General features: G+C 36.8%; 1 pseudogene; it reads left to right on the top strand.

Moving 5' to 3' along the window:
* The first annotated feature begins 200 nt into the window (after positions 1-200).
* On the top strand, positions 201-1097 carry LOC121463268 (annotated as a pseudogene).
* The last annotated feature ends 12673 nt before the right edge of the window (positions 1098-13770 follow it).

The following is a 13770-nucleotide window of genomic DNA, read 5'->3' as shown; positions in this document are numbered from 1 at the left end:
ACAGAGGCAATTTGGCTCACTTTGAGGAGGCTGTGAAGGACTTCCTGCCCGCAGTCTTGGCAATTCTAGTAGGGTTAGTTACATCATCCTGAACCACCTGTACTGGCTCTTAACTTCTGCCAGGCCTTCTAGGATTGCCAAAGCATCTGAGAAACCTCTCTTTCTTTCCTGTGCAACAATTCGAAGGCCGGAAATTCACCATGTCTGTTCTCAAGATCCATATTAGAGAGATCTCTGACTCTGATGGAATGCCTACTGTTAAGGTTGATCTCTACAACACCTCAAAAGGACTCTTCTAACCTGCGGTGCCCAGCAGTGCCTCCACTGGTGTCTCTGAAGTACTGGATAAAACATACTACGTGGGAAAGCCTGCCTCAAAGGCTGTTGAGCACATGAATAAAACTATAGCACCCTCTATGGTTAGCAAGAAACTGAATGTTGTGGAACAACATTCTGATGATCTAGATGGATGGAACTGAAAATACATCTAAATTTGGTGCAAATGCCATTCTGCAAGTCTCACTAGCTGTCTGCAAAGTTTGTGCCATGGAAAAGGGAAGCCCCTTTACCATCACACCTCTGAGTTGGCTAATAACCCTGAAGTCATCCTGCAGCACCGTCTTTTAATGTGATTAAGGGTGATTCTCAAGCTGGCAAGAAGCTAGCTTTGCAAGAGTCCATGATCTTCCCTGCAGTGGTGTCCAGTTTCCCAGAGGCCATGGTTATTGGAGCAGAGGTTTACCTGAACCTGAAGAAAGTCATCAAGGAGAAATACAGGAAGAGTGTCATCAGTGTGAGTAATGAGGACATTAAGTTTGCACCTAACACCCTGGAGAACAAGGAAGTCCCAGAGGTGCTGAAGAATGCAACTGCAAAAGCAAGCTACACTGTCATTCGCATAGAGGTGGCTGCCTCTGTGTTCTCCAGGTCTGGTAAGTATGACTTGGACTTCAAATCTCTGGTATGTCACACCTGACCAGCTGGTTGACTTGCATAAGTCCTTCATTTGGGAGTACACACTGCTGTCTATTGAACACCCTTTGATCATCCTTTTGGGATGGAGGATTGCAAGGGTGGACAGACTGAGAAATGACTAGAACTGGGGTGCATGATGTGAAATTACTAAAAAAAAATACAAAAGTGAAAAAAAAAGTTAAAATGGAGTAGAAGAATTTAATTTTTAATAAATAGTTTGACATTTGTTCTGAAATGCTGTTTTGATTTTATCGCAATGTCAGGTGCATGAGAAGAACGGACAATTCTGCAAGACTAATAATACAGAAAAGCCATGAAGTGAAGGATGATTATTGGCCATCTCAGTCATTTATGCTAGCCCCAGGTGGTTGTGGGTATTCTTCTTTTCCCTGGTTGAGCAGTCACAGGAAGCCATCCCATAGTAAGCACTGCTGTTGCATCAGACTGTCATTGTGTTAAAGTTCCCCATTCTGTCAAGTCTGCTTAAGTTTCACCCTGTGCTCCTCTCTACCTTCCAGAGGAGCCAACCTGCCAAGAAAGTGTTCAGCCCTAACCAAAATGAGCTCACTGCTTTGTGCTCATGGCGGCTTTGTAGCACTCCTTAGGACAGAGCATTCAGTGTGAATTTGCATTCACAACTTCATTGACAGGTATTTAAATAATGCTAAATTCTCTTAAAGTTTACTATTCAATTAAGTGTGTGTTTGTGTGTGTGTGTGTGTGTGTGTGTGTGTGTGTATGGTGTAGGTAAAAGAACAACTGTGGTTGTCAGTTCTATTTTTTGCCTATGTGATTCCTGGATTCAAACAAAGACCATCAAACATAGAAGTAAATATACTTACCTGATGAGATTTGTTACTCTCCCAATCTTGGTTCATTTTCATTACGAAATCCCATTAGATATTAGCTATTTAAAAATTAACATCACTCAAAAATGGAACCTGGTTTTTATGGTTATACAAATCTAATTCCATTTAATCATATTTAGGAAATAGTAAGTATATTACTTACTAAATAAAGCCCACAAAATTAAATTATTCTGTGGTCTAAATTCTCCAGTAAGAAATAAATTTTATTCAGAACAAATCAGATGTACACCTTTGTTTTGTATACTTACTAATAAGTAACTTTTAATAGGTTTCCCAGTAGCAATACTTTGTAGATATTACTCAGCAGGAAGTTTTAATGATGTACAGATAGCAAGTGAAATTCTTCACATATATGGTAAGTAAATCTTTAGAAAAATATATACTGTGTATTTGAAGAAATCATATGTTGTATTAGTTATTTTCATTATTGCTTTGACAAAATATTTAATCAAAGCAACTTAATGGGGAAAAGGGATTATTACGGCTCCCCATTTCAGGGCTTCACAGTTCATCATCGAGGTGAAGACATGCAATCAGGATCAGAGTCAGCAGATGGAGGACATCGCATCTTCAGTCAGGAGTCAGGGAGTGATGCGTACTTGTCTCCATCCCATCCTCTCTTTCTAATGCAGTCTAGGACCTAAGCCCAGGGACCGGCACTTAGGCCCTGGTCATCTCACCTCCATTAACAAACTCCATCTAATACTTCTAATCAAGAGACTTGTCTCACTGCTCTTGTCAAGGTGAGAAAGTTAACCAAGACCAGCATTTACCCTGCTTTGAATTTTCATGTTCAAAAGGGTCATAAGCAAAATAATGTATAACTATTTCTTTATTCATTAGGTAAACCTGTGTTTGCTATGGTTTATAATAAATGGTCTCAAGTTGTGGACATTGATCTATTCATTCTTATGCTTATCTGAAGGGTTTTTGAATGAAAATTAGTTTCCAGAATAAAATCCCTGCATTCATCACATATTGACAGCCTTTCCCACTGAAAACAACAACCTTATAATGTCCTCATAAACAACATGATGTCCAAGATTCCGTCAAATAAAATATCCATAGGATATAAATAAAGTGTTAATTTCAGTTAAATCTTTAACTGTTATGATGATAAATTATTGTATAACAAGCTGTGTGTTTATGCCTCTCTGTGTATGTGTGTGTAAGTGCTCAAAATGCAAATAATTAAATTTATATTCTTTGTGTCTTTTTTTTCAAAAAAAGGCATCCAACACAAGCAAGTTATTTAAATTCTTTGGATTTCTCATCCCAGAATACTGTATTCTTTCAAACTACTTCTTATTTAACTAAAATCCCAGGGGCTAGAAGGCTGCCAAGAAGTATAGTATTTCTGGCTCAAAGAACAAGGACAATTCCCCCAAGTGTGGAATGTATTGAAAGTTGTTTATTATAAACGCGAAGATGCTGAAACGCTATTCACTGTAAGACAAATTGAAATCCAGTGCACTTGAAGGTAAGCATTGCAGAAGCAGCTGCAGCAACAAGCTTGTTGGAGTCGGCAGTTTTAATGAGAACATTATGAAAAAGTTGAATCTTGCTATTTTCTATTGGCTGTCAACAGCATCTATTCACCAGTATTTTCTGTTATAGTAGAAAAGTTAATCATCTGGATTCATTGAGCATTCCAATAAGCATATCATTATCATATAAATATACTCTGTACTGAGAAAACCTTCTGTGTTGTAACTAGACAGTGCATGATCTTGCAAGGTCACTGAATCTATACAAATCAGGATTTTGTAAAGGCCTAGTTTATGGCAGTTTATTGTTGAAGAGAGCTGGGAAGCATTGGGAGAAGACAGTGATAATGTGCTTCTCCTTAGAAACCTCAGTGACTAAAGAAATTAATCACAAAAAGCGACAATTGCACACAAAATTATTCTGCAGTTGTTTAATTTCTTAGCTGTTTGCTCGTGGCAGGGTATGCAGTTCACACAGGCTAGACCTGTGGCAGAATTCATTATCTTGTTTCCCAGAGGTGTGCAGATGTAAGTAAACTTCAAATAAAGCTAAACCTGTGCTCAAACAGTAGTTAGGGTCAGAGTTCTCGAGCTTTCAACATCCCTGTTCTCTGGCCTCTCCCCTCAGCATCTATCGAACCTCTGTTTCATGTCTATATGTAGCCAGTGAGAACAAGAGAAGATTTATGTTCTGAGACATTCACAGTGATTTTGAATTGATTTTGGTTGGGATAGGTACAGTTGCAGACCTTAGATGCCTTACCAGAGGATGAGTGCAGGCTTGCACCAATATCCTCCCTCTGTCTTTCTTTCCTTGAAAATACATAGGCAATAAAAGATCTCAAAAATTGGGTGCTTTCATCTTAATAAGGGTTATGATCACTAACCAGAAAATGCATATGAGAAATAATAACACTAAGAATTTCATAGAATTCTCACTCAAAAAAAAATGTTTGTGTGTGTGTGAGCATGAAGGCACAAAGGTGGAGGTCGGAGGGAATCTTGTGTGTAGGAGCCCGTTCTCTCTTAGCCAGCTAGGGTTCCTGGTTTTGAGGGACGTTAAGGCTAAGGACGTGTCAGATAAAAGAAACTGAGACAGAAAACACAGGATAGAATTGGCAGGTCAGTTTGTTCATGCCAAAACAGTCAAATAGCCCAGAGTTTATTTCTGAACTTGCTTTTATATAGATCCATGGCAGAAGGCAGAACAAAGAGCCATACCGCCAGCCAACCATCTTCCTGCACTGTCTTTGGGAGAAAACGTAAGCAGGTTCATCACTCATGTGAATTCTGCTGGCAGCAAACAGCTTTCTTTTTTCTACTTCTTAATAGATAATGTATTCTTTTCTCATGGGCAAAATCTCTTCCCCGTGGGCTTAATCAGAACTTTCTCATGGCCCTCAAGGATACAGACAGAGCAGGCACGCTTGAACTCAAATGAGTATTTTAAGTCAGAATTGACACCAGATGGAAACTGAGTCACCTGTGGGCTAACACACTTGTGAGAACTGGATCTCTTTTCTTCTATATGCATTCTGGCTTGCTTGGTGTCAAGTTTCTTTACCAGTAATCTTGTAATCCCTGAGGATACATGTTGTATAGTATTATTTTAATTATGTAAAGGTGTGTTCCATTTGTTTATGCTACATTTGATAAACAATGTAAAGATGTGCTGTTTAGCCTGCCTAAGGTACCTGATTGGTATAATAAAAAGCTGAATGGTCAATAGCTAGGCAGTAGAGGGATAGGCAAAACTGGCAGGCAGAGAGAATAAGCGGTGAGAGAAATCTAGGCTCTGAGAGAAAAGATAACAAGGGGGGAGAGAGAGAGAGACACCTTGAATCTCCATCTAGGAAGTTTCCAGACAGACACATAGACCCAGAAGAAGCAGGAAAAGTAGAACATACAGAATGAAATAAAGGCAAAATTCCTGAGGGAAAAGTGGACGAAGAGAAACAGTTTAAATTAACTTATAAGAGCTAGTGGGACAAGCATAAAGTAAGGCTGATCATTCATAAATAATTAGAAGAGTCCATGTTATGATTTACAAGCTGGTTTGTGGCCCAAAGAAACCCTGCTACATCTACAAGCTTTCAATAAGTACATTAACATATACATTTAAAACTTACGTTTCATTTCCAAGCACTTGCAATAATCTCACCTAGTTGTAACATTCTGTGCACAGATAAGCTCAGCTGAAATCAAATGATAAGGACAACATAGCTAAGCTGCACAGTTTCTTAGATATGAAATGATATAAATAACTAGAAAAAGCTACAAGATTAATTTTATATAAAAGAGTGTATTAACTATTTTTCTTGTTTCTGTGACAAACTACTTGAAAAGTAACTTAAGAAATTAGCATTAGCTGACAGTTTGAGGGGACAGCACATTCCAGGGAGGAAGGTTTTTTTGGCAGGAACAATTTTACTAAGGTAGCAAATGGGACAGCTGGTCACATTGTGTCCACAGTCAGGATGCAGAGTGTAACATGTTAATGTTTGCTTGGTTTCCTCTGTTTTTACTTTTTATTCATCTTGAGATCCCAGGTTATGGATACTCATATTTGATCTTTCATCTTCAGATAAACCTCAATGAATTTATTTCTACAAATATGCTGAGAGATGTGTATACTAAGTGGTTCAAAATCCAATCAAATTGAGAGAATTAACCATTGTAAAACCATTGTTTCTCAAATCAACACCTAAAAACATCTTTTGTGTGTGTGTGTGTGTGTGTGTGTGCATAAGTATGGTGTATACACACAAATGTGTATATGTGTACATTTTCTTGTGAATCCAAGAAGTCTAGAAAAGCACATTGGGCATCTACCTCTGTGATTCTTTGGCTTGTTTTTTGAAACATATTCTTTCACTCAGCTTAGAGTTTGTGTTCATTTGTGTCCTTCAACTAATTAGGAGTCCAACAAACACAACTGTTCTTCCTATAACTTTGTTCTCCAATACTGTGCTTCTAAGTATATGATATTCAGTATTAATGTGGTGCTGGGATCCAGTCCTCATGCTTGTGTTAGTAATTGTTCTTAACATTGAGATGTCGCTCCACTCACCAAACACATCTCTCTTAAATATAACATTTCAACCCTCAGCCCTCTAGACTCAACATAATCTAATAATGCAAATATGCATTAATTCCAACATTAATAGTTCCTATAATTGTAATGGTTTCAATACTGTTTAAAAGTATAAAGTCTCTTCAGAGATTTAAGGAAACCTTATAGCTGTGAATGCCATCAAAAACATGAGCTAAATATTTCCAATTTACAATGGTATAGTAATCATTCATATGCCAAAAGGAGGGATGGGGGTCATAGGAAAGAAAAATCAGACCAAGGCAAGGTCAAAATCCAGAGCAAATATGAAACCTTGCACAGTTCAGTCCAGTACCAAGGGCTGCTAGTGTCATTCTGGGATCCACAGGCTTTATCCCACACTTCTTTTTCTGACAGAAAATGTCCCCATCTTAGTCTTGATCCACTGTTTTTCTGAGTTTGAGGCTTTCTTTAATGAATATCCCAGGGAACTTTTATCTCCCATATCTTGTGGTCTTTATTGAACACTAGGTAGTACCTTCAAGACTTTATGAAGTGACTTTTCAGAGCCTTATCAAGGAATATGGCCTCAACACCTCTTTGGAACCTAGGTTGAGTCACCATGACTATATAGTTAACTCTTGCATTACTCGTATTTATAAAATCAGCACCATGTGCCTAATGATGCCAAGATCTGCTTCTGACTTAATAAACTCCTCCTTTGGTTTTCAACCCAGATGTGATAATCTGTAACTTTGTGGCAGAATTTGTGTTGACTGATGTTTCTATCCTGTTTGGTTCCCACAATCATTAAGTTCCAAAGAAATCACACAGAGGTCTACATTAGTTGTAAACTGATTGGCCTATTAGCTCAGGCTTCTTATTAACTCTTATAACTTAAATTAGTCCATTATTCTTGTCTATGCTAGCCACATGGCTTGGTACCTTATTTGGCAAGGTAGTCACATCTTGCTTCTTCTGTGCCTGGGTCATGACTGCAGATGAGGACTTCCTTCTTCCCAGAATTCTCCTGTTCTCCTTGACCCACCTCTACTTCCTGTCTGGTTGTCCCACCTATACTTCCTACCTGGCTACTGGCCAATCAGTGTTTATTTAAAATATAATTGACAGAATACAGACCATTGTCCCATACCAAATCTGCACACATGCCCACTAGCATCCCCTTGTGGCTGTTTCTAAGCATTGTTCTGTTCAGTTCCTCTTCTTCCAAATGACTTCAGTTTGAGAAGCTGAGTCCTTAAATAGGTAAGCTCATTCTCTTAAGGGGCATTATCTATTATCTTCTTGAAAATGATTGTTTTTATTTTTCATTGTGCTCACAATGCTTTGTATATATCTTTCCTATACAAAGTTAATCATATTCGTAAATTTTTGTTTGCCAGACACACAGTTTGGATGGCTTCATGTTCTGTGCTTTCATTACAAACTTCAGTAAATTCAGTATGCAACAAACTTTTGACAACATGAGCACTTCAGTTTCCTGAGATACCCTTTGCCAAATGATGGAGTCTGTTACTTCTATTAAAATTATGATGATGAATACTAAACTTTACCACATTTCTTTGCCAGAGTAAAGCAGTAATAACCTCTAGTCCAATTTACAATAGAATCCTTGTTACTGAAAAACCCAGAGCTAGTCCTCCACTGTCTGAATTTTTCTCAGAGTTTCGATCTTTTAAAGTCCCTACTAAAGTTGTCAATAAGCGCTTCTGAAAGCATTTCAGGACTTCTCTAGCACACAGCCCAAAATTTGTCAATATTCTCCCCAAAATTAGTTTCAAAGGCCTATAATTAACACGGCAAGGTTTATCACTGCAATGACCCCAATTCTGATGCCAGGTTTTTATGTTAGATTTCTATTGATGTAGTAAAAATAATTGACATAAACAAGAAAGACCAGGGTTTATTTTGACTCACAGTTTGAGGGGAAACATTGTGGAAAGAGCAGGCCTAGCATGATTGGAAGAGTACAAGACAGCTGGTCTCCACTTTCTACACCCAGAAAAAAATGGAATGAAGAGGGATATATGTGGATGCTTAATTGGCTGTCTTATTTCTCTATTCTTATTCAGGGGTATCAGACCCCAGTTTATGGTATTTTGACACTCACATTCATGGTGGATCTTAATAGCCCGCTTAAATCTCCCTTATAAATACCTTCACAGATATAGTGAAAAACATGTTTCCTATGCATTTCCAAATTTAATCAAATTGATAATCAAGATTAAATTAATCATTACACCCAGATGGAACACATTGCAACATTTTTTTAATTCTAGAACAAATATCCTAAAATATAGGACAAGACATTCCTATGCTGTCAGTGAACCAATTAAGTATTATGTCTGATGTTATTCTGCTTTCTTAATTTTGGATCATCTCATCTGGCAAGTTTGCCCTTATTTTTCTTATACCTAATGAAACACCTCTGTATAATATAATGGTCACTGATGGTCTAGGTACAGTACAGTCTATCATTGTTACCCTTGGTTACCTGCCATACCTTCATGGATGAAGACAACTTACACTTTGTTTGCAGGGCATCAATGAATAAATCTCAATCAAAGATGAAAATATTCTCACTTATGGCTAGCTTTCACAGTGCCATAAAAATGCTTTCAGGCTTCAGGGAAGAAAAGATATTAATTATTTGATCCAGTAGTGAATCCTGCATGCTGTAACACAAAAAGGTCCAGGCAAGTTACACCTAATGGTGCAAAAGCAGCCTATCTGTTATTGGAGAAGTGACCATTTTCTGATTGAATCTGGGATCAACTCCACAATAGGGAATTTTATGCCTTGTGCCATAATGTTGATCAAAATCCATGACTTGGGGGTCATAGTTCCTAACACAGAACCTGCCATTGTCGTTTATCTAAATAGTTATGCTATCAAACTACTTTCCAAATATTTATATTTTTAATCAGAGAACTGGGTATAAGATTGAGAAGATACTCAAGGAAGGTTCTTTGTTTGCAGTGACAGAAAAGCCAATGGAGAGATGCATAACTAGCGAAAATGTTGTAAACAAGACTCCGAGTATTCAGCCTAAATGAGCCATACTCTTATGTAAGCTAAGAGAATGTCATAAAAAATGAGACGAAAGAAGAAAAAAAAAAGAGTAAGAGTTGGCCAGGCGGTGATGGCACATGCCTTTAATACCAGCACTCAGGAGACAGATGCAGGCAGATCTCTGTGAGTTAGAGGCCAGCCTGGTGTACAAGAATTAGTTTCAGGGCAGGCTCCAAAACTACAGAGAAACCCTGTCCTGAATATTAACCTTCATCAGGCGATGAAGGAGAAAAAGACAGAGACCCACATTGGAGCACCAGACTGAAATCTCAAGGTCGAAATCAGGAGCAGAAGGAGAGAGAGCACGAGCAAGGAACTCAGGACCACGAGGGGTGTACCCACACACGGAGACCCACTAAGGCCAGCTGGCCTGGATCTGAAAAAGCCTGGGATAAAACCGGACTTGCTGTCTTGAAAAACAAAAACAAACGAAAGCAAAACAAAACAACAGAGGATAAATGATAAGGCTGTAAAAGGAGGTTTTCTGAACATGGCACGACTCTAGGCATCATGAGCTCCCAGCAACTTTGGTTATCATTAAGAGTTACACAAAATAGAGCTTGCCAAAATCCCCCAAACAATGCAGTATTGATCTCAAGGCTCGACTTCATACTGAAGACCTATTGGTAGTAGACTGTTGCTTGGAGAAAGACAGTATTCTTTAGTAAATATATGCCCACTTCAATGCTTCTCAGGCTCCAGTGTATAGCTATGCAACCATTCACATATAGGTAACAATAACTGGACTAACAAAAAAAAAACAAAGAACAAGAAATAGAAAGTAAAAAATACAAAATAGGTAGGGGTCACATATTGGAGGTATGGGAAATTTTGATAGGGTTTGAGCATTATATAACATTTTTTTCTATATATATATATATGCATATATGCATGCCATTGTCAAAAACAAAGACGATAAAAGGAATATGAAACATGTTCCATTCACCAAGGCACAGTTTTAAACAGCCTGTTAGCTTTTAGTGTATGTTAATGAAAGACAAGAATAGCCCATGGCTCTGAGTAATATAGATCATTTGGAGATAAGATTATAGCATATAATTGCTAATGGATATTTTTGTTAGCTCTCTATATTCCTTTTGATTTAGATTTAAAATCTATTAAGCAATGCTAATGATCTTGCCTACTTTTATCTCTTACGTCTCATATCCTGTCTTGAGCATTCTCCCCCTCTTCGGCAGGCTTTTGTGACTTTCACCTCCTTAGTATTCAGGTCATTCTTTCCATTTGTACTACTGGCTTCTTTTTGGTTTTTAGATCTTGAGGAATTAAAACTGATTGTCTGTTAGAGTATGGAGAGGAAAAGGCTGAATTTTTACAGCATTAAGTACAGACTCTATGAGAGATAGTGCATTACAGAAGCCCAGAGAAGTCCAACTTTTAACATATGATCATCATATAAATTTTGCCAACTTGTGCTTTAATAACTTTAACTTGGTTCCCAGCATTGGTCTTCAATTCTTTCAGTTTCAGGTTACTGGAATCAAAATAATCTTAGATTTTAGGAATATATATGTATATATATATTCATATATATAGTGTATATATGTATATATATTCATATATATATTCATATATATATGAATATATATGTATATATATTCATATATATAGTGTATATATAGTGTATATTCATATATATATACATATATAGTGTTATATATAAATATATGCAAACATACATGACACACACAGACATACATATACAGATAGACTGACTGACAGACACATGCAAATATGTATGCATATATATATGTATATATATAATTATATTACCTCAAAATTTTCAAGGATTTTTTTTTCTTCTTTGCTCTTAGCCTCTATGCAAAAGAACTTACAACAGGAATTAAAGTAATTTTAATTACAGTAGAAGTCAAAGTCTGGAACTGTGAGAATGGAGAGGAATGCAGGTAAAACAGATAAAGGGAAAACTCACTGCTTCTCAACATTCTCCCACAACTTTCTCCAGTGCACTGCTTTATGGCCTTCTGCAAGTCAAGTCCTGGGGAAACACAAATCTAAAGTCATCATTTATGAGCTGAGAGAGATGACTCAGCGGTTGAGAGTGCTGTCTGCTCTTCCAGACGACCTGGGTCTGACTCTCAGAATCCATGTGGCCGCTCAAATTTATAACTGCATTCTAAGCGATCCAGCTTCCTCTTCTGATCTTTGCAGCTACAGCATATACACAGTATAGTAGCATGCATGCAGAAAAGTACCCTAACACCTAAAAATAAAGGCATTAGTTCGTAAAATCATACCAGATAATCTAAATTGTTCCTTTTACATATGCAGGTAATTGTTTTGTTAAGTCACTGCTGATTTTATTATGAGACCATGCCTTAAGTTTGCTTTTAACATATTATTTTCTTTCTCAATAATTGATTAAATTTAAGAAGAATTAAAGCATTGTGTTGTATTTAAACTTTATCTGTTTTGAATTGCCAAAACTCTTATTTTAAACTTTCTGTATTGTTTTAAACTTTTAGAAATATTATAGTCTCTGGTGCTGTATTGAAGCAAGGACACTATAGATAGAAGCAAGCCGGGTTATCTTAAACGTATTTAACACATAAAAGTTGAATAGGTAGGAACAAAATAAAAAAAAATTATGAGATTAACCATGGAGAATTATCTTCCTGTGACTCAGTCTAATGAACATATACACACATACATACATACATATGTACATACATACTCGTATTAGCACTAGCACACATCAACCTAGGCCTTGATTTTAACTTGCTTCCAATAGCATTCAAGTTAAATCAACACAGATTTGAGCACTTGGTATCCACTGATAATATGTCATTGATAATATATCATAATTATTTATGACCATTTAAAAATTTACAAATATTTGAATATTTCATAGGTATTTCTTGGATAATTTCTAATTTCATAAAAACATTATGGTGCTTTAAAGAGTAACTATAAATCTGTATATCAAAGCTTATGAGAAAAAGTGTATTTGATCCTCTTGTAATTTTAGAAATTTAGTAATATTTTAAACTATGTATAATACTTCTATGTTTTATTTCCTTTTATAGTTCAAGTATACTCTTATATATTTTTATAAAATTAATTTCCACAAATATTTGTCCTGTGCTTGTATTTTTGCGCTCAATGGCATTATCAAGAGCTTGCTTTGTATATTGCTTAGTTTCTAGATACTCATAATTTATCTCTTGTTAAGCTACCTGTAAACAATGCAAATACTGCTGTGAATAATGCCATTTAAATGAAAATTTCCTCATTCAAACTCAAGCATTTGAAGTTGCACAAAATGTATAACTTTCAGAAAGAGTATCACTAGAAAAACTTTCTCAGTTTTGGTCCCTGTGTTAGTTTGGTTAATGTTTCCCAAACTTTCACCTCCACAGTCTCTGTATGTGATGAGACTGAAGCACAGGACGATTCATCTCGGAGTGTAAACTACTTTGGGCCACACAGATCTCTGAGATTACTGGAGAGAATGAAAGTACAAAATAAAGGAGGGGAATGGAAGATATAAACTCCCCAAGCATGGCAATTTAAGTGATGGAGAGGAGTCTGTTTCCAGACTCACTGAGATATATTTGGAGATGTGTTGGAGAAATACAGTTTGGCTGAGGGCGTTGAAGAAGCAGCAGCAGAGCAAAGGAATTATTTATGTGATCCCGGAAAGTGAGTATTGTTCATCACCAGAGCCCTTTAATATGGGGCAAGTAACTTAGAATCTCTTATGTAATCACAAGGAGGCTTTTTAGTGGAACTGAAAAGCACCAGGTGTCTAATTCAAAGAAACAATCTCCAGCTTTGCAAATATCAGCAGTAGTAATTGAAGCTATCATAGTAGTCACCATTTCTTCACTAGCAAGGCTTTTTCTGTGTTGGAGGGCTCAGAGAGAAGTATAGCTAACTTTGTACATGCCAGAACCATAGTTTTAGGAATAACATGGTTACAGTATTGATAAAGGCTATTTCTACAAAACTCATCTCAGGACACAGTTGAGAAAAATTCTTACATTATTTAATGTCATCCCTAAAATTTTCTTATTTTATTTTATTTTATTTTTTTTTTTAGAGAATGGCTTTACATTTTTTTTGGTTTATTTATTTATTATGTATACAATGTTCTGCCTGTGTGCATACCTGCACCCCAGAAGAGGGCACCAGATCTCATTACAGATGGTTGTGAGCCACCATGTGGTTGCTGGGAATTGAACTCAGGACCTTTGGAAGAACAGTCAGTGTTCTTAACCGCTGAGCCATCTCTCCAGCCCCCAAATTTTCT

This window comes from Microtus oregoni, unplaced genomic scaffold, assembly GCF_018167655.1.
Source record: "Microtus oregoni isolate MIOR12 unplaced genomic scaffold, Mior012 000026F_ref0000081, whole genome shotgun sequence".
NCBI classification, from domain to species: Eukaryota; Metazoa; Chordata; class Mammalia; order Rodentia; family Cricetidae; genus Microtus; species Microtus oregoni.
This window is presented reverse-complemented; position numbering and strand designations above follow the sequence as displayed.